Here is a 22284-nt window from a genome sequence, read left to right as displayed (position 1 = left end):
TGCGTTTTTGAAATTCGTCACTGGCTCCTTTGGGACATCCAACTGAAGCCCTAAAAAGCTGGATTTGGCGGAGCCCATGATGGAACCCTTGACTTTAATGAGGCAGATGGAGTCACTTGGTGCTCTGCCTTATCTCAGTTTTCTCAATGTTCGCCTTCTTGAGGTGGGCACAAAAGCACAACTGAACATGCTAAAACGAAGGTCATATAAAGAACAAAGTGACTCCATCTGCTTCAATAAAGTGAATTACCCTGTCAGGGGCGATGTCTGAATCCTTTATTTAGGGCTTCAGATGGAAGACCCGATGGAACTCCTGACATGTGAGAAAAGTACAATGTGAACATAACTGAACTAGTTCAATTAGTGTCGCCTCTAGGTTTATGCCTGCCATTGAGTGACAGTCCAAGTGGGTCCCTCTTCGCTTTTGATTTTTTATCTTTGTCTTTCAAGAGCTATAATTTTTTATTTTTCGGTTCATAAAGTTGTATCAGGGCTAGTAATGAGCGAACTCATGGATAATCGGGTTCGCTGGGTTCGGACAGACTTTTTAAAAAGCTTTGTTCGGGACCCGAACTTGACCCCGGACACCGGACCCTATATAATTCAACGGGGACCTGAACTTCAGAGCTGTAAAATGGCTGTAAAATGGTCGGAGTAAGGGCTAGGGGGCTGCAAAAGGAAGAAAAAATGGGAGTTAGTACAGGACAACTGCCCTGCAAACAAATGTGGATAGGGAAAATATTTAAAGGGTTTCTGTCACCACAGCAATCATGGCAAAATAGAAAGTAAATGAATAATATTAAAATTTTAACAGTGCCCTCACAGAGACTGAGGCTTTCTACCACTGGTCCAGTTAAAAATTTCACCCAAAGAGCATGGGGCACAGTACCGCTAAAGCAGAAGCTTACAAATTTCACCCACAGAGAATGTTTCTTTCACCCACAGAAGCTGATAACAAATTTCACCCACAGAGCATGTTTCCACACTTCCTCCACAGAAGCTGATAACAAATATCAATAACAGAGCGTGTTTCCACACTTCCTCCACAGAAGCTGGTAACAAATTTCACCCACAGAGCGTGTTTCCACACTTCCTCCACAGAAGCTGATAACAAATATCACTAACAGAGCGTGTTTCCACATTTCCCCCACAGAAGCTGATAACTAATTTCACCCACAGAGCGTGTTTCCACACTTCCTCCACAGAAGCTGATAACTAATTTCACCCACAGAGCGTGTTTCCACACTTCCTCCACAGAAGCTGATAACTAATTTCACCCACAGAGCATGTTTCCACACTTCCTCCACAGAAGCTGATAACTAATTTCACCCACAGAGCGTGTTTCCACACTTCCTCCACAGAAGCTGGTAACTAATTTCACCCACAGAGCGTGTTTCCACACTTCCTCCACAGAAGCTGATAACTAATTTCACCCACAGAGCGTGTTTCCACACTTCCTCCACAGAAGCTGGTAACAAATTTCACCCACAGAGCATGTTTCCACACTTCCTCCACAGAAGCTGATAACAAATTTCACCCACAGAGCATGTTTCCACACTTCCTCCACAGAAGCTGATAACTAATTTCACCCACAGAGCGTGTTTCCACACTTCCTCCACAGAAGCTGATAACTAATTTCACCCACAGAGCGTGTTTCCACACTTCCTCCACAGAAGCTGATAACTAATTTCACCCACAGAGCGTGTTTCCACACTTCCTCCACAGAAGCTGATAACTAATTTCACCCACAGAGCATGTTTCCACACTTCCTCCACAGAAGCTGATAACTAATTTCACCCACAGAGCGTGTTTCCACACTTCCTCCACAGAAGCTGATAACTAATTTCACCCACAGAGCGTGTTTCCACACTTCCTCCACAGAAGCTGGTAACAAATTTCACCTACAGAGCATGTTTCCACACTTCCTCCACAGAAGCTGATAACAAATTTCACCCACAGAGCGTGTTTCCACACTTCCTCCACAGAAGCTGATAACAAATTTCACCCACAGAGCATGTTTCCACACTTCCTCCACAGAAGCTGATAACTAATTTCACCCACAGAGCGTGTTTCCACACTTCCTCCACAGAAGCTGATAACAAATTTCACCCACAGAGCATGTTTCCACACTTCCTCCACAGAAGCTGATAACTAATTTCACCCACAGAGCGTGTTTCCACACTTCCTCCACAGAAGCTGATAACTAATTTCACCCACAGAGCGTGTTTCCACACTTCCTCCACAGAAGCTGATAACTAATTTCACCCACAGAGCGTGTTTCCACACTTCCTCCACAGAAGCTGATAACTAATTTCACCCACAGAGCGTGTTTCCACATTTCTCCCACAGAAGCTGATAACTAATTTCACCCACAGAGCGTGTTTCCACACTTCCTCCACAGAAGCTGATAACTAATTTCACCCACAGAGCATGTTTCCACACTTCCTCCACAGAAGCTGGTAACAAATTTCACCCACAGAGCATGTTTCCACACTTCCCCCACAGAAGCTGATAACAAATTTCACCCACAGAGCATGTTTCCACACTTCCTCCACAGAAGCTGATAACAAATTTCACCCACAGAGCATGTTTCCACACTTCCTCCACAGAAGCTGATAACAAATTTCACCCACAGAGCGTGTTTCCACACTTCCTCCACAGAAGCTGATAACAAATTTCACCCACAGAGAATGTTTCCAAACTTCCTCCACAGAAGCTGATAACTAATTTCACCCACAGAGCATGTTTCCACACTTCCTCCACAGAAGCTGGTAACAAATTTCACCCACAGAGCATGTTTCCACACTTCCTCCACAGAAGCTGATAACTAATTTCACCCACAGAGCGTGTTTCCACACTTCCTCCACAGAAGCTGATAACTAATTTCACCCACAGAGAATGTTTCCACACTTCCTCCACAGAAGCTGATAACAAATTTCACCCACAGAGCATGTTTCCACACTTCCTCCACAGAAGCTGATACATTTCACCCACAGAGGATGTTTCCACATTTCCTCCACACACGCTAATAACAAATTTAACCCATAGAGCATTTTTCCACGTCACCACAGAAGCTGATAACAAATTTTACCCACAGTCCATGTTTTCACACTTCCTATAGAAAAGCTGATTAAAAATTTCAAACCCAGACAATGGAGCACAGTACCCCCAAAGGGTTAAAGAATACATACAGCTGCTTTTGGCACAGTAATCCCACATATATGGGTTAAAGAATACACACAGTGGCTTTTTTCACATTACTATCACAGACATGGTTGCCTAAGAATAGAAAAATGTACGCACATCACTCCCACTGACACAGATGAACATTAGAAAAACTTTTGGTTACGCATGGTACTATTACAGACAAGGGGCGCAGAGTACACATAAAGAGTGTTTTTGTAAAACAGCGCACACGCAAAACCTAATACTGTCCCTCATTATATCTGCGTCCTCTCCCTACGCTAAGCAAAGCAGAAATAAAAAGATAAGTATCTTGAACCAGGAGGAACTGGTCCAAGTGGAGGAGGTGGACATGGCGGTATAGATGGAAGAAGCAAAGCTGCACAGTGGCTCAATGGTTAGCACTGCAGCACTGAGGTCCTGGGTTCAAATCCAACCAAGGGCAACATCTGCAAGGAGTTTGTATTTTCTCCCTTTGTTTGTGCTGGTTTCCTCCCAGTACTCTGGTTTCCTTCCACACTGATAGGGAAATTTCCCTGATAGCTAAATTAGATTGTGAGCCCCAATGGGAACAGTGTCATTATAGTAAGCAAAGCACTATGGAATTAATGGCACTATATAACTGAGTAAAGTAAATCAATAAAATAAATAAAGAGTCAGACTAAAACTAGCAATCTATAACCAGGAAGCATAGGTCCAAGTGGAGGAAAAGGTGGACATGGCGGTACAGGGGGAGGAATAATCCAACACTGTTTTTTTTTATTCATTGTTTTTTTCTGTTTTCTTTTTTGTTATGGAACTAAAATAACCTAGAATTTACAAAACCAAAACTAGTTATCTAGAACCACGAGGCGTAAGGACAAGTGGAGGAAGAGGTGGACGGGGCAGTATAGGTAGAAGAGACGGAGGAGTGGGTAGCCAACACAGTTGTTTGGGTTTTGTTATTTGGGGAAGAGACACCCAAATGAAACAAATGGCAAATAGAGTTGAATACTGACTAAGTGTGGTTGGTATAGTTGTCTAGTCATCCAAAGGCATGGACAAGTCCTGTTGGATCCACGCCTGGTTCATTTTAAGGAATGTTAGGTTCCCCACGTTGGATGTGGATAGGCGGATGATGCTGTCTGTGATCATACCCCTTGCCATGCTAAATACACGTTCCGACATGATACTTGCCACAGGGCAGGCCCGCACCTCCAAGGAATAAAAGGCAAGCTCAGGCCATGTGTCCAATTTGGAAACCCAGAGGTTAAATGGGGCATCTGTTAGTACATGGAGACTGGTGGACACATACTCTTCCACCATGTTGCTCTAACACTGGCTCCTGCTGATACGAACCTTATAAAATGGTGGTGCTGTATCTTGTGGCTTGCTCATAAAATTTTGCCATGTTTAGGCCATGCTTACTCTGCCTTCTGAGGTACTAGAGGTACTCCAGCAGCATTGGCGACTTCATCCTCCCTCTCTGCCTTGTTCTTCCACTGAGCCTTTGCTGTCAGGTTGGAAAGCCATCAGTAGTTTCTCTACCAACGTCTGCTTGTATTCACACATTTGGCGCTCCTGCATTAGTGACGGAAGTAATGATGGTACGTTGTCCCTGTAGCGAAAATACAGCAGGTTAGCCACTCAGTAATCTGCACTATTTGCAATACGGGTAACTTTGCGGTTGTTGCGCAAGCACTGCAGCATGTATTGGCTCATGTGTGCCAGGCTGCCAAGAGGCAATGAAAAGCTGTCCTCAGGAGGTGTATCTTCTGGGTACTCTGTATTCCCCAGACACGCTCCAGTGATGACCATGAGCTGATCTGAGTGCCACTCTGCTCTGAACATGGTTGTTCCTTATAATCATCATCATCATCCTCGCAAACTGTCCTCTGGCGGTACAGTTGGGTACTTGGCCGCTGTTGGAAGAGTAACCTACCCTCCGAGCCATGTGTGGACGACAGGCCTGATAACGGTGTGATTTGGCCTTTTCCTCTTCCTACAGTGCCACCATTTCCATCATGGCCTCAATTGTTTTTTCCAGAATTCATATAATTGGTATAGTAACGCTGATGATGGCTTCATCAACGCTGGCCATATTGGTGGAATATTCGAAGCAGGACAGCACAAGTGTCCCGCAGGGAGGCCCACTCATTGGTGGTAAAGTGGTGTTGTTCTGCAGAGCGACTGAGCTCTGCGTGCTGCAGCTGAAACTCCACTATTGCCTGCTGATGCTCGCACAGTCTCTCCAACATATGCTGGTACGTCGCATATCAGCTGGTGAACCGGAAGGCAGAAGTGACGCTACAGTGCAGACAGGTGAGCAGCAGCAGGGTGAGAACGCCAAAAGTGTGCACACACTGCCTGCACTTTCAGCAGCATCTCTGACATGTGTGGGTAGTTTTTCAGGAAGCTCTGCACCACCAAGTTCAACACATGAACCAGGCAAGGGATGTGCGTCAAATCAGCTTGTCCCAGAGCTGCTACAAGATTTCGCCCATTATCGCACACCACCAGTCCAAACTTGAAGTTCTCCAGCGGCATCAACCACTTATCTGTCTGCTGTTTGATCCCAATCCACAGTTCCTGCGTGTTGTGGGATTTGTCCCCCAAACAGATGAGTTTCAGAACAGCCTGCTGTCATTTCCCTCCTGGCTGTGCTGAAGGTGGTGCAGGTCTTACTGTGACCGGATGAGGAGGCGGTGGAAGAAGCGGAAACTGAGGAGGAGGCAACCTGAACAGATAAACATCCAGCAATCCTCAAAAGACATGGGCTACAACTCCTTCCGACTCGGTCCCAGCTACCACTATATTTACCCAGTGGGCATTTAGGGAGATGTAACGTCCCTGACCGTGCTTACTTGTCCACGTATCGGTGGTTATGTGCACCTTGCCACTGATTGCCTTACGCAGTGCACACCTGATTTAATCCATGGCTGGTAACAACATACTGCTGGACAGCCACCACTATCACTTTTTTAAAACTATCTGTCTCCACCAGCTGAAATTGCAGCATTTCAAAGGCCAGTAATTTGCAATGCTGTCATTCAGGACCATGGCTCATGGGTGCCTAGGGGGTATCTCCTCTTTCTCTCAAGGTTTTGGGGGATGGAAAACTGAACACTTCGATGGGACGGTGTGGTGGTGACACTGGTGGTGGTGATGCTGTCACATCCTCTCTTTGCAGGGAGGCAGGTGGTTATGTTGCTCATGAGCTGGAGGAAGAGGCCAAGACCCCAGCAGAAGAGGGAGCATTAGGAGGCTCAGATCTGTCATGCTTTTTAAGGTGTGTGTACTCCACTGCATCTTGTGTTTGGAATTCAGATACCTCATCATGCAGGTGGTGCTCAGGTTCAGAACATTTTTGAGTCACTTCAATGTCTGACTCTGAAGGCACAGCGTGCAAACCACACATCACTTGTCAACAGCACATTCCCTGGAGAAATTCTTCGCCAGGGAACTCTTTTTAACTGTCTTTGGTGTGCTTATTTTAGCGGCGCTGTTAGTAGTAGCAGCCAGCGTACTGGCTTTGAACCCTACTCCCTCCTTTGCTGTGCTGCTGGTGCAGTGTGGCCACTTCCTGTTCCTCTGAACATGTGCACATCAATAGGATGGCCTCCGCTCCATGTGAGCTCTGGGACTACATCATCACCCACATCATGTTCCGCTGACTCCTCAGCCCTGCCCTCCTTGCCGGTCTGCACACTGCAAAAACACGCTGCAGTTGGCAACTGAGTTTCCACTGACCGTGTGCACTAGTCCTCTCATGTACTCATTCTCCAATATAACAAGTGGTTGGGCATGAGTGGACTCAGTCTCTTCCACTTCTGGGGCAGGGCCAGGTGGATGGGCCGCGGAACCACAGCCAGCAGAGTCATCAAAAAACAGAAGAGACTGCTGCATGGCTTGGGTCTCAGACTGCTTGGCTGATTTGCAAGACGGTGAGGTGGAAGCCAGATGACCATGGTCCTCAGGTGCCAACTGTGCACTTACTGCAGTGGATCAGGTGGAAAATAATGCGATGGAACTGGAGCTACTCTAAGTCAACCAATCTAATGCCTTTTCAACATCTTGCGGCCTCACTATTCGTGCAGCGGTATTCGGGCTTACGAAATAATGCATAATGTAGTCTGTGTGCACCAGAGGAAGGTGTTGTATTTGGGCATGTAGCAGGTACAGAACAAACACGTCCTCTCCCTGCATTAGCTACACCTCCACCACCATCAGCAGCTACACCAGCACCACCATGTCCCCTATTTGATGCTTTCCTTATTTTATAAGCTGATGCCAATTATTTATTTGTAACACTACTAGAAAACACACAGCGGTCCCGAAAAAAAAATTTTTTGGACTGCAAATGGCAATGAGATGGCTGATGCCAATTATTTATTTGCAACACTACTAGAAAACACACAGTGTGGGGGAGGTGGGGGAGGCCTAGCATGGCATGAAGTAGGAAGCAGCACAGAAAACTCCTACTGAGATTTATTGCTTTTATCCTGACCTTTGCTCTGAAACACTTATCTAACAGACGAAGGGGGAGCTTTCCTGGAGGCTAAAGCCCCCGTCTCACATAGTGAGATCGCTAGCGAGATCGCTGCTGAGTCACGGTTTTGGTGACGCAACAGCGACCTCACCAGCGATGTCGCTATGTGTGACACTTTGCAGCGATCAGGCCCCTGCTGTGAGGTCGCTGATCGCTGCAAAGTGTCCTGGACCATTTTTTGGTCTTTGCCCTCCCGCTGGTCAGCACACATCGCTGTGTGTGACCAGCGGGACCAACGATCAGGCTGGTAACCATGATAAACAGCGGGTTACTAGGGGCACATGCGCACTTAGTAACCCGCTGTTTATCATGGTTACCACTCTGCTACGGTGAGCGGTAACCTCCTGCTCACCGTAGCAGAGTGGTAACCATGATAAACAGCGGGTTACTAGGTGCGCGTGTGCCCCTAGTAACCCGCGGTTTATCATGGTTACTAGCCTGCTCCTGCTTCAGCAGGCTGGTAACCAGGAGCAGGACATCGTGGAAAGATTCTTTCCACGATGTCGCTGCTCCCCTGATCGCTGGTGAGCCTGCCTGTTTGACAGCTCACCAGCGACCACATAGCGACGCAGCAACGATCCCTGACAGGTCGTATCGTTGTCGGGATCATTGTAGCGTCGCTAAAAGTGTGACGGGGCCTTAAGGATCAACCATCTGAGTGTGCTGGCAGGCAGAAGACCTGAAAAAAGCAGAAAGATCCTGGGGCCACGGTAAGCACTCACGGTAATCAAGATGGCGCTGATACCAAGGCAGAGGCTGCACAAGCTAATGCAGCCCTCGCAAAAAGGCTTGAAGTAGCTGCTAAATTGGAGCGGTTTGCTTGCTTGGAGAATGAGGTTGCTAATATGGTGCAGGCTGCCAGCTTGCTAAGTAACCCTGCTGATGAGGAACTTTCAGAGGAGGAGGGAGGGGAATAACTGCACCCAGCAGAGCCTGCAGCATCTGACAAGCAGGGGGAAAACTCTATGCAACAAGCTGAGGGGAATGGAGAATCACCAGAACCCACTATTAAAGATGTATTTGTGGTGGTATCCTTTTGCAAAGCTGCATTAAGTACCCTGATTCAGCAAGTGGGTGGCATTAAAGAGGACATTTCTAATATCAAAGCAGATTTTAAAACAGTAACAGGTGCAGTGGAAGAGAGAGTGGGCACAAATGAGGATGACATTATCAACGTTAAGAGGATCCAGGAGAGGTCAGTCCAGCGTATTTCTGAATTGATTGCTAAAATAGACGACCTTGAAAATCACCTGAGAAGGAATAATTTGAGAATAATAGGGATTCCTGAAAAAAACAGAAGAGAATGCTCCCACTGAATTCACAGAAAATTGGCTTAAAAACAAATTTGGCGCAGAAGTCCTGTCTGCGCTGTTTGCTGTGGAGAGAGCCCACCGGATCCCTTCCAGACCCCTGCCACCGGGTCACCCTCCTAGACCAATGATGGCAAAAATTCTCCACTAAAGGGATTGAGACACGATACTGAGGAAGGCCAGGGATATGACTGATCTGTCGATTAATGGACATAAGATCTCCATCTTTCCAGATTATTCCACTGAGGTGCAAAAACAAAGGATGAAATTCTCGGAGGTTAAAAGACGCCTAAGGAACCTAGGACTGTCACATTCCATGATGTATCCGGCTCGTCTGCGATTGGTTGCTCTGAAAGAAACCCATTTTTTTCCAGGCCCAGAAGAGGCCATGAAGTGGCTAGATCAGCATGCAACACAAATACGTCATAACGCCACATGAAGCTGCTGAGTAGTTAAGAGAGTGGTGGAAGAAGATGTAGCAGTGCTGCGAGTTCATGTTTATGATTTTATATAGCAAATACTCCTGATGGGGGTAGTTATCAGGCTATAATGATTTTTCTTTTCCCTCCCTACTACATCATTTAGGTTGGTGTGGTACAATATAATCAAACACATGCAGAGATAGATTTAAAGGCAGGAAGTTTACCTGAGTTCTAAGGCTATGTGCCCACATAGCAGATTTGATGCAGAGCGTTTTTGCCTCTCTCTGGCTGAAAAAAACGCATGCAGATTTACTTGCGTGTTTTCTGCCAGAGAGAAGCGTTTTTTCAGCGTTTTTACATGCGTTTTCGCATGCGTTTTTTCAAGCACTTTTCTAAGCGATTTTGAGCATCACTTGGAAAAGTGCTTGACAAGTTGGTCACACAATATAAATCCGTGCAATCGGCATGGATTTATATTGTGTGACCAACTTAGATGATTTACATGCTGCATCTATAGTAAAAAAAAAAAAGAATTAAAAAGTTAAAAATAAAAAAACCCTAGGGGGGCGTGGCCTATGCTCTGCTGCATGTAGTTACAGGAGAGCCGAGCTCTGTGCTGGCATCAGCCTTAAACGACAAAAAAAGCTACTAAAAGAGGATTATCCCACCAGATCCTATAGAAATCATTATAGGAAGGTCTCAGGGTCATTTTGAGAACTTCTTCAAGAAGATCGGACCAAAATTGACTTTGGCACCAGCTTTTAATCATGGCGAGGCCGGGAGGCAGGAGCTGAAGCTGGAACTGTCCCCTCCAGTGCTGCTGTGAGGAAGAAGTGGCAGCAAAGGGACATCGCGGCTAACTACCACCGCTCCACAGAATCTGTCACCAAGCCCTGACCTGGAATCAGATGTGGACGGTGGTGCAGACCTGGGAAGAAAGGGAAGCTCAAAGGCAAGTGCGAGCCCCGCGACCCCCCCCTCCATACCTGACAATCAAACCATATCCTACCTGGTTTCCCGTTGGCACGGCTGGGTCGGGCAGCAGGAATGGTGAGCTCCATCTTTGCAAGGCGCTATATAAGTGAAGTTGTTGGAACGGCAGGGGGGCGACACTGCTCCTGTATATACGAACAACCATCCAACTCACTTGATACACTTATTAAGCCCAACTAACATCACAGAAGGGGGATTTAGGCTGCATGCCCACGTAGCGTTTTTCAAGCGTTTACGCTGCGGAATTTCCGCAGCGTAAACGCTTGTTAAACGCTAGGTAATCCGCTCCCCATGGTCCCCAAGGGGATTCCGCAAGTTCTATGCCCACGCTGCGGATTTTTCCGCAGCGTTTATGCTGCGTTCAAAAATCCGCAGCATGTTCATTAATTTTGCGTTTCCGCAAGCGGAATTGCCTTGTGCAATGCATTAAAAACGCAAGGCAATTCCGCATGTGGTAAACGCGCGATAAGCGCGCAATAAACGCGTGCGGAATTCCGCATGCGTTTTTCCGGGAGAGGACATGCGGAAATGAAGCAGAAATTTTCTGCTTCATTTCCGCAACGTGGGCACATAGCCTTAGTTAAGATTTCTCAGACACCTTGAAATACAGGCCAGGCATTGTAGGTAGCATCAAGGACCTGGGGAGAAGAGGAAGTGGACTGTGACAGCTACTCTATAACCCTCAGAGCATCAGCAGCTCGTCCCTCCTCCAATCCCTTCACTCCTTCCAAGGTGCTGAATAATATATTAAAGAGAATATCCCTGAGACGCTAAGTGACTTGGTTAAGTATACTTGGTTTAACATGTTTGTATTGCTGTCTATCTCCTATCCCCTATCCCCTCCCTGACCCTAACAGTGTGAAGGCGAGCGCAACGGGACTAACTGACCATGACAGATAGCCTGAACCCCTCCTCAATCACCGTGGCATCCTTCAATGTCAAGGGATTAAACTCCCCAGCGAAGAGACACCAGATCCTCAATATTCTTAAGAAACACAAGACTAAGGTAGCTTTCTTACAGGAAACCCATTTTAAACTGGATAGAACCCCCAACCTAACATACGCATCCTTCCCCACTTGGTACCACAGTTGTAGCACTTCGGCGTCAAAGGGAGTAAGTATAGCCTTCAAAAAAGGCCTCCTTTTCTCCTTCCAAGACTGATTGAGTGATACCGAAGGTAGATATATCTTCGTTAGGGTATGTGCACACGATGCAGAAATGAAGCAGAAAATTTCTGCATCATTTCTGCATCTCCCTGGCAGAAAAAACGCATGCAGATTGTGCATGCGTTTTTCCTGCAGAATACATGCGGATCCACATGCAGATTCACATGCGTTTCCGCATGCAGATTGACAAGCGCTTTCCAGGCGATGTTAGCATCACCTGGAAAGTGCTTGATAACTAGGTCACACTATATAAATCTATGCAAACAGCATGGATTTATACAGTGTGAACCGAGAGAGTGTATATACTTACCTCCGATGGCCCGCGCTGTCCTGCTCAATCTGTTCTCCCTCGCCGGCAACTTTGAATTGAAAGACCTGCCGACGTCAGCGTCACGTGACCCGTCACATGACTCTGACGTCACCGCAGGTCCTACAACTCACTGCAAGTGCCGGGAACCAAGCGGGAGCGCTGCGCGGGCCGACAGAAGGTAAGAATACATTTATTTTTTATTTTATTCTTCTTTTTACAGCTTTTTTAATGGTACCTGGGTGTGGATGAGACTCTCCTCTCCTCCACACCCGGGTACCATCCGCACATTAGAACGCACCAATTACGCAAGTACAAATGCTGTCTTGCGGAATTGGCGCGTTCTAATGCAAGTCAATGGCGGCGAAATCGCCGCGTTTCCGCAAAATTAATTGACATGCTGCGGATTTTTGACCGCAGCGTTAACGCTGCGGAAAAATCCGCATCATGGGCACAGCACATGCGGATTTCCATTGGGGAACATTGCTGCCCTTCTACCATGCGTTTTTCATGCGTTTCCGCGGCGTTTACGCAACTGCAAAAACGCCGCGGAAACGCATGAAATACGCATCGTGTGAACACAGCCTAAAAGGTCATATAGCAAACACGGCAGTAACTTTTGTCAATGTATACGCATCAAATACACGCCAGGTCCAGTGGTTACTCACAATGCTAGACACTTTGACTTTATTTAAACACGGCCTGCTAGTGCTAGGGGGAGACTTTAATATGACATTGAACCCCTTACTAGACTCGACCAGCGGCCAATCCCCAATTTCTCAAAAACTGAGGAAACGCTTATTAGATAAACTCCACTCACTATCATTAACAGACGCCTGGTGCTCCTTACACCCCACAACAAAAGATTTCTCATACTTCTCCCCACCACATGACTCGTACCATCGGATAGATCTCTTGTTACTACAAGCCAGAGCTCTTCCATTCCTTACATCTGCCAGCATAGATTTAATCACAATCTCCGACCACGCCCCAGTGTTCATAGACATACTCATCACCTCCTTACCAAAATCTGCCATGACCTGGCGACTAAACGAAACCCTATTAGATCACTCACAAAATGTAGATAAATTACGTGATATTATATTGCATTATTTTACAGAAAACACTACGCCCGGAATGCCTGAGCCACTGATATGGGAAACACATAAGGCAGTTCTTAGAGGGGAAATCATTGCTTTGAGCTCTTACATTAAAAAACAGAAAGATAAAGAGATATCCTCGACACTCCATCAAATTTATGCGATGGACAGATTAAGCAAACGTGTCGGGGCCTCGGGGTCCCACTTGGAACTCACGACTCTACGAAACAGCCTTAAAAATTTACTAAATGCACAATCGGCTAAACAGTTCATGCGATGCAGGCAACGCATCTATATGCATGGAAATAAGGCTGGGAAACAAACCTCTTCCTTACTTAAAAAACAAAAAGAAAAAACTTTTATAAAACAAATTACTACAGAGGCTGGTGGAGAGGTCGTGGGGACCGAGGGGATAGCTGAGGCACGAATCTCTTCCCACGCCAGAGAGCATAAAGAACCCAATAGAAGCCACTATTTTAATCCAAGGTTTTCTCAATCAGCTCTCCCTTTCAACATTGTCCCCATGTAAGGCTAATATGCTTCTTTCTAAGATCTCCCCAGCAGAAATTACAGAGGCCATACAAACTTCACCCACAGGGAAAACACCAGGCCCAGATGGTTTTTCCATTGGATACTATAAAAATTTTTTAGACCTCCTCCTTCCACAGACGACGAAACTATTCAACGCATTCCTGGCAGGAGAGACACCACCATATCAAGCTCTAGAGGCCCATATAGCTATCATCCCGAAGGAGGGAAAGGACAGCAACCTTTGTAGCAACTATAGACTCATTTCATTACTCAATGTAGATATGAAGCTCTGGGCCAAAATTCTGGCAACCAGAATTGGGAAGGTTCTGGGGGGGCTAATTCACCCGGACCAAGTGGGTTTTGTGAGAGGCAGAGAGGGCAAACAGAACTCAACACAAGTTCTACAAGCTATCTCATTCGCGAGACGCTCCAATACCGGTCTTGCCCTTCTGTCTACCGATGCCGAAAAGGCATTTGACAGAATTAATTGGCAGTATATGGTACGCGTATTGGAGAAATTCGCTTTTCCTCCTACCTTTATAGACGCCATTATGTCCTTATAACCTCGCCCCACTGCAAAGGTCGGGGTGAATGGGGTCCTCTCAGCTCCTTTCACGATCCGTAACGGAACTAGGCAGGGCTGCCCCCTTTCCCCTACACTCTTCATTCTAGTGGTGGAAACACTAATTCAAAAAATAAGGCAAGATGAGTCAATTGCGGGCCTAAAAATCGGACAGGTGGAATTGAAAACGGCAGTTTTTGCAAATGATCTCCTACTGCTGGTGTCAAAACCAACATTAGCATTTCCCAAACTGCTGATGGTTTTTTCAGAATTTGGTGTTATATCTAACTTCAAAATTAACATGAGTAAATCTGAAGCACTCAATATTAAAATAAAAAAGGCAGAAGCAGACGAACTGAAAAAGAACACCCCCTTTAATTGGCCCCCTAACAAATTGAAGTACTTCAGTATAAACCTAACTCCTGAACTGGACTCCTTATATACTGCTAACTACTTACCTCTGCTTAATAAGATTAGAGACACCCTAAAGAAATACGATATTCCTGTGTTATCGTGGATTGGTATAGTTAACGTTGTTAAAACATATATTTTCCCGAAGATTTTTTATATCATGAACATGATGCCCTTAAAACTCGCCAATTCCGTCTTTTCATCCTTACATCAAATCGTGTCCCAGTTCATATGGAAATAGAAAAAAGCCAGATTATCCCTTAAAACCATAATGAAACCGAGAGAAAGGGGGGGACTGGGACTCCCAGGTTTCCGCCTCTATTACTCGGCAATCCACCTCACCCGCTGGATTAACCTAGTAAAAGCTAAACAAGATAACAATATCTCTAATATAGAACTTATCATGCTGGGCACAGATGTTAATTGCTACCTGTGGACATCAAAACATCTCTCTCCAGGTAAGCTAGACGAAATAACCGACGCAACCCTTTCATTGAGACGTACCCTCATACCAAACCAACTGCCTTACAGCCACTTTCTAGAAAATATCCCGCTAAAAGTATTACCGTGGCTTGCAGACCCCCAATATAAGGATATATACAGTACAGACCAAAAGTTTGGACACATCTTCTCATTTAAAGATTTTTCTGTATTTTCATGACTATGAAAATTGTACATTCACACTGAAGGCATCAAAACTATGAAGTAACACATGTGGAATTATATACTTAACAAAAAAATGTGAAACAATTGAAAATATGTCTTATATTCTAGGTTCTTCAAAGTAGCCACCTTTTGCTTTGATGACTGCTTTGCACACTCTTGGCATTCTCTTGATGAGCTTCTAGAGGTAGTCACCGGAAATGGTCTTCCAACAATCTTGAAGGAGTTCCCAGAGATGCTTAGCACTTGTTGGCCCTTTTGCCTTCACTCTGCGGTCCAGCTCACCCCAAACCATCTCGATTGGGTTCAGGTCTGGTGACTGTGGAGGCCAGGTCATCTGGCGTAGCACCCCATCACTCTCCTCCTTGGTCAAATAGCCCTTACACAGCCTGGAGGTATGTTTGGGGTCATTGTCCTGTTGAAAAATAAATGATGGTCCAACTAAACGCAAACCGGATGGAATAGCATGCCGCTGCAAGATGCTGTGGTAGCCATGCTGGTTCAGTATGCCTTCAGTTTTGAATAAATCCCCAACAGTATCACCAGCAAAGCACCCCCACACCATCACACCTCCTCCTCCATGCTTCACGGTGGGAACCAGGCATGTAGAGTCCATCCGTTCACCTTTTCTGCGTTGCACAAAGACACGGTGGTTGGAACCAAAGATCTCAAATTTGGACTCATCAGACCAAAGAACAGATTTCTACTGGTCTAATGTCCATTCCTTGTGTTCTTTAGCCCAAACAAGTCTCTTCTGCTTGTTGCCTGTCCTTAGCAGTGGTTTCCTAGCAGCTATTTTACCATGAAGGCATGCTGCACAGATCTCAGTGTGGCATTGACCTGGTCTCTAATCTGAGCTGCTGTTAACCTGCGATTTCTGAGGCTGGTGACTTGGATAAACTTATCCTCAGAAGCAGAGGTGACTCTTGGTCTTCCTTTCCTGGGGCGGTCCTCATGTGAGCCAGTTTCTTTGTAGCGCTTGATGGTTTTTGCAACTGCACTTGGGGACACTTTCAAAGTTTTCCCAATTTTTCGGACTGACTGACCTTCATTTCTTAAAGTAATGATGGCCACTCATTTTTCTTTACTTAGCTGCTTTTTTCTTGCCATAATACAAATTCTAAAAGTCTATTCAGCTGTATATCCACCTGACTTCTGCACAACACAACACAACTGATGGTCCCAACCCCATTTATAAGGCAAGAAATCCCACTTATTAAACCTGACAGGGCACACCTGTGAAGTGAAAACCATTTCCGGTGACTACCTCTTGAAGCTCATCAAGAGAATGCCAAGAGTGTGCAAAGCAGTCATCAAAGCAAAAGGTGGCTACTTTGAAGAACCTAGATTATAAGACATATTTTCAGTTGTTTCACAGTTTTTTGTTAAGTATATAATTCCTCATGTGTTAATTCATAGTTTTCATGCCTTCAGTGTGAATGTACAATTTTCATAGTCATGAAAATACAGAAAAATCTTTAAATGAGAAGGTGTGTCCAAACTTTTGGTCTGTAATGTATAATGTATGGGAATTATTACCCAACTTACCAATTTGACATTATATAGACGACCTACCTGCATACCGGGAAAGCTGGTTGACGGTAAGAAACAGACAATCATTCAACTTCCTTATGGAAGAACATATAAACTACACTATGTCAAAATTTAAAACCGCACTCAAACACAAGACAGATTGGCTTTGGCTCAAACTATTTGTTAGACTCACGGGCACCATAACTAAACTCACTTCCAAAATTTATGCCAACCTGACCAATCCAATTGAACAGCACACCCCAGTATATATCCTTTCATGGGAAAAGGAGTTAGAGACTAAATTTTCCTCTCAAGACATACGTCACATTCTAGCAAACTCTCACAGATTTTCAAGGTGCACACTACTACAGGAAAATACTTTTAAAATAGTGACCCGCTGGTATTATACCCCTGAACGCCTATATCACTTACAATTGGCAGAGTCATCTTTATGCTGGAGATGCTCTAACTCCAAAGGCACATTAACCCACATATTATGGTCCTGCCCTAAGATGCAGCCTTTTTGGCTGGACATAAAAAACTCACTTCGCTCGCTAGGCATAAAAGAATGGGACCTTACTGCTCCAGAAATACTGCTATCCCTGCCTACCCATAAATATAACCCTAAGAAACACGCACTTGTTCCACTATTACGCTCTTGTGCAAAAAATCTAATCACAACTCGCTGGAAACAGGTTTCACCACCAACCTTACACGATTGGGTACACAAAGTACAAGATCTCTATCTTTAGAAGAAATCTCAAGTTGGGAAACCGGATCCCGTGACAAATTTGTAGATACCTGGTCCCCATGGTACGCAAACTTCCAATTGCTTGCGTGCCCCCAGACATCTCCTACAACCCCGATCTCAACCAATACTTGAGCCAATTACCCCAGACCTAAATCAATATGCCACGACGACTGAAACCACTAGTGGTTGGAGGGACACTGACGTTAACCATCACAGCCGATAAGCTCGCACCTCCCCTTGACAAACTTAATTTGATGTTTTTACTGAACTGGACATGACATCTAATTCTATCATGCATGACAGGCTCGCCTGAGACTCTGTATCCCAAAGTTCTTCCCCATTCCACCCTCCCCCTTTTCCTTTCTTGTTAAAAAAAAAAATTTCCTAATTGAAAGTAAATGTTTATTATACATTTTGACTCACTAAGTAATAATTGGAACAACATTTACCGTATTTGCTATCGCTTTATTATTATATGTATACAAATTCCTTAAATAAAGATGTGAAAAAAAAACCCTGTATACTCACCTCTCCAGTCTGCTCCCGGCGGCGTCCTCTCTCTTCGGCGTCCCGCGGTGTACTTGCCGGACCTGCGGTGATGTCATTTAGTCAGCTGGCGACTAAATTACGTCACCACAGGTCCTGCCAGTACACCGCGGGATGCCGAGGAGAGAGGACGCCGCCGGGAGCAGACCGGAGAGGTGAGTATACAGGGTTTTTTTATTTTGAACTTTTTTATTTCTTTTTTTTCACCGTGTGGTAGCCAGGATGAAGAGGAGTTGTAGTTTCCTCTTCATCCTGGGTAGTACACGCACCGCGATTACGCTGCAAATTCGCAGCCATTGAATTTAATTGAAACGCAGCAAATCCACATATACCTGCAGGTTTGCTGTGTTTTAATGTTCCTCAATGGCCGCGAATTTGCAGCGTAATCGTGGTAGAAATGGTCATGCTGCGTTTTGCAATGCTATGCGAATTCGACGCGCTAATTTGCGCATCATGTGCACAGCTCATCCAAATTCACATTGCTTTGCATGGCAGACAGTTTTACAAGCGTTTTTGCGACCGTAAAAATGCCGCAAAAACGCTACAAAAGCGCTACGTGGGCACATGGCCTTAAGGTGTTAATGTTTGCTGTCCTGCTTATTGCACTAGGACTATTTTTGCCTCCTCTCTGGGCAAAAGAGGAAAACAATACTCCACTCTTTGGGATGAGTCGTTGAGGTACTGGCATGTTAAAAAGTCACAATGTAATGGATTTCACAACAAGATCCTAAGTACAATATATGATCCTAGTAATAATGTCTGGAACAATTGAGATTTTACGCTGGAACGTCAGGGGCCTTTCAGATGGGAGAAAACGAGAAGCGATCTTTCAATATATTCAGTCACAAAATCCCTCCATAGTATGTTTGCAAGACACACCTCACAAAAGGGAAGCTTTATAATATGAAGAAGAGATAGATGCAGACGAGTTACCACTCCATCTTCTCGTCATACTCCAGGGGAGTCTCTAGAATGATTCACGCTTCTTTACCTTTTAATCTAATTAAAGTAGATATAGATGCAGAAGGATGATTTGTATATTTAATTGGTAAGATATCTGATATAGTGATCTCCATAGTTTCCGTCTACATCCCGTCTCCTTATTCTGGTAATGTTATGCAAAAAATATTAGCTTTATCTGTGCCTAATGAGGGGACTCCGCTCTTGATTATTGGAGATGCTAACATCATTATGGACTACCATTGGGATAAAGGGAAACATAACCCCATTAGAAAAGAAGGGAATATAACACCTTTTGGGTCCTTCATTAAAGAAGTTCTACTAGTAGATTTATGGGGAAATAGATTTCCTGATACCTATCAATACTCGTGTTATTCAGCAACACATAATTCCTTGTCACGCATAGATGTGGCGCTGGGGAATATGGCTATGGATCGCCTGGTGGGAGATGTTCAATACTTAACTAGAGTTATCTCGGATCACAGACCTCTTTGGGTTTCACTCAAATTGGGCCTAAAATCCCCTAGGCTCTGGAAATTAAATCAGTTCTGGCTACAGATCACAAATGTAGAAAAAGTGGCCGTAGACCTCAAAGAGTTTTTCCAAATTAATAATGGAACAGCATCTACTCCAATGGTCTGGGAGTCTATGAAGGCCTACGTGAGAGGGATATTTATTAGAGAAATAACTAGGAGCAAAATGAAAACTAAAAAAACAGATCAGGCAATATTTCAGGAACTCAGGCAGGCTGAAATTAACGTGATAGATAATCCTACACCTGACAAGCTGAGAGGTAAAAAGCCTTTCAGGGAATTACCTTTTTGAAGAAGGTAAAACAGTAGGGCATTTACTGTCTCTTGTTATTGCAGCGCAAAGGGATCCGTCCCATATTTACAAGCTTTGCTCTAAAAATGGGGGTTGGGCAGAGTCTATGGGGGAGATTCTGGAGGTTCTGCTTTCATTTTACGAGACATTATACTCTTCAAAGGTTAGACCCCTGGAAGTAAAAATTTCAAATTTCTTAGAAATGGCCAGGTTGCCCACATTGTCTGAAGATGAGTGGAGGGCTCTGGATGGTCCCCTGTCACTGGAGGAACTAGAAAAGGCTGTAACTTCTATACCAGGTGGTAAAGCTCCAGGCGTAGATGGCCTCCCTGCAGAGGTGTATAAATGGTTTAACAAGAAATTATTACCAAATGTGCTACAACTATACAACCATTCCCTTGCAGTGGGGTCGTTACCACCTTCCATGAGAGAGACAATTATTACTATTATCCCTAAAAAAGGGAAAGATCCTCAGCTCCCTGAGTCATATGGACCTATTTCTCTATTGACGGTGGTTTCAAAATATTGGCTGAAATATTAGCTAATAGGCTGTCAGGAATTATGTCTAAAATGATACATCCAGACCAAACGGGCTTTATCGCCAACAAATCCACAGCAATTAATTTGCGCCGCCTCTTTTTGAATATGCAGCTCCAAGCAGATAACATTGGGCATAGAGCGGTGCTGTCATTGGATGCAGCAAAGGCATTCGATAGCATAGAGTGGAACGTCCTCTGGGAGGTGTTGAAAAAAATGGTGTTCGGACCCACATTTATATCATGGGTACAGTTGCTATACTCCTGCCCTACAGCTCAAATCAAAGCAAACGGTGAGCTGTCTCAAAGCTTCAGATTATATAGATGCACAAGACAGGGGTGCCCTCTGTCCCCATTATTGTTTGCCATTGGAATAGAACCTTTAGCGGCAGTAGTGAGGAATTCTTCTGAAGTTTGAGGATTTCAATATGGGAACATAGAAAAGAAGATTGCATTGCATGCGGACGACCTTCTGCTATTTCTGAGAGACTATTATAGATCCCTGAATAGTGTAATGGATATACTTAAACAGTTTGGGCGGTTGTCAGGTCTGACTATTAAAGGGAATCTGTCACCCCCTGGGGCGATATCAGACCTCTTCTATGGGCATACAGGTGATAGAAAAGTAAATCTATACTTACCTGTATGGCTCATAGCAGAGGTCTGATTGCAGAGAAATCTGGTTTTATAAAGTCTGTTTTCCAGAGGCTTGGCGTCCAGGGGACTCTAAGCAAACCGCTCCTATCTGCTAACTATTCCCCTAAATCGCCGCCTCTGTGCTAACTTACCATATTTCCCCCATCTCCTGTACATCACAGGGCCCTGTGACGTGCCCTGCTCTGCCTCCCCTTCCTCGCATGCACAAAGCGCCGCTCCCATGGAGCGCGCTTGGTTTCCCTCCGGCCCCGTTTGGCTGCGTACTGCCAGCAGAGCGGAAGTCTCAGTGACTTGCCGTCACTTGTGACGCGCCCCTGGGCCTTCTGTGTCGTGCGGCATCGCGCGCACGGGGGCTTACCCAGAGCCGGATCAGATGGGGGTAGTAGTCTCGTGGCGGTGACCCGGTCCGTGCCCAGGGAGTCAAACTAAGTGGCAGTCTATGGCAGTAGATGTTAACTTGATCGACTACGCCACCCGTTGAGTGCGGCGTTGAAGCCGCTGCTGCAGAACAGTCCGCTGAGGCCGGTGGTATGGGTGCAGCGATGATGGTATAACCCCCAACGGGAGGGGTATGGCCTCAGGGCAGCAGGTGAAGATGATGGGGGTTGTGACGGTGCAGTAAGAATAGTCAGAGTCAGGAGATGCAGTTTCAGGGTTTTTACTCACTGGTGTTCTCTCAGTCACTCTGGCCTTGAGTGACCACCCGAGCCGTGCTGCGTCCACCAGGTCCTGAACTCGGCTAACCCCCAGGCAGTTCCGGAGCGTGGTCCCGAGCTCCCTTCTCTCTCTCTGTCTCTGGCCGTTCCCACCAGGGATCCACCTTTGGCCGGCTCCCTCGGGTCTCTTGGTGGTCAAACCTCCTCTGGGTTCCCTGACCCTATACTTGGTGTGCCTTTCTGGTGGATTTGGTGAGGGTCGTGGCAAATCTTGACCACGACCTCCGGTTCCTGGCTGAGGATAAGTGGCCTCCACCAGTTCGAGTTCCGGTACCCGTGTCCGCCAACCCTTCACCCTTTTTGGTCTGATTCTGGGTTCTTAGGGTTCCCTCTGGCTCTGCCTCTCTGGGTCCTTCTTCCTCCTCTCTCTTCACTGCAGGCTTGGCCCTGGAGCTGGGCCCAGCCGGAGCCACAGCTCCCTGTCAGCCCTCCTGGCTGAACCCTTCCTAAAGACTCACCCTGTCCTAAGATGGTGCCCACCATATATACTCCCTCTATGTGTGAGCCCAGGTGACCAGCACCCAATGGGCTCCTAGCTTTACCCAGAGTACTCCCCCTATCTGCCCCTACACTACTGGGATGT

This window comes from Phyllobates terribilis, unplaced genomic scaffold (genome assembly GCF_046119375.1).
Source record: "Phyllobates terribilis strain yellow unplaced genomic scaffold, ASM4611937v1 Scaffold_10__3_contigs__length_209671492, whole genome shotgun sequence".
NCBI classification, from domain to species: Eukaryota; Metazoa; Chordata; class Amphibia; order Anura; family Dendrobatidae; genus Phyllobates; species Phyllobates terribilis.
This window is presented reverse-complemented; position numbering follows the sequence as displayed.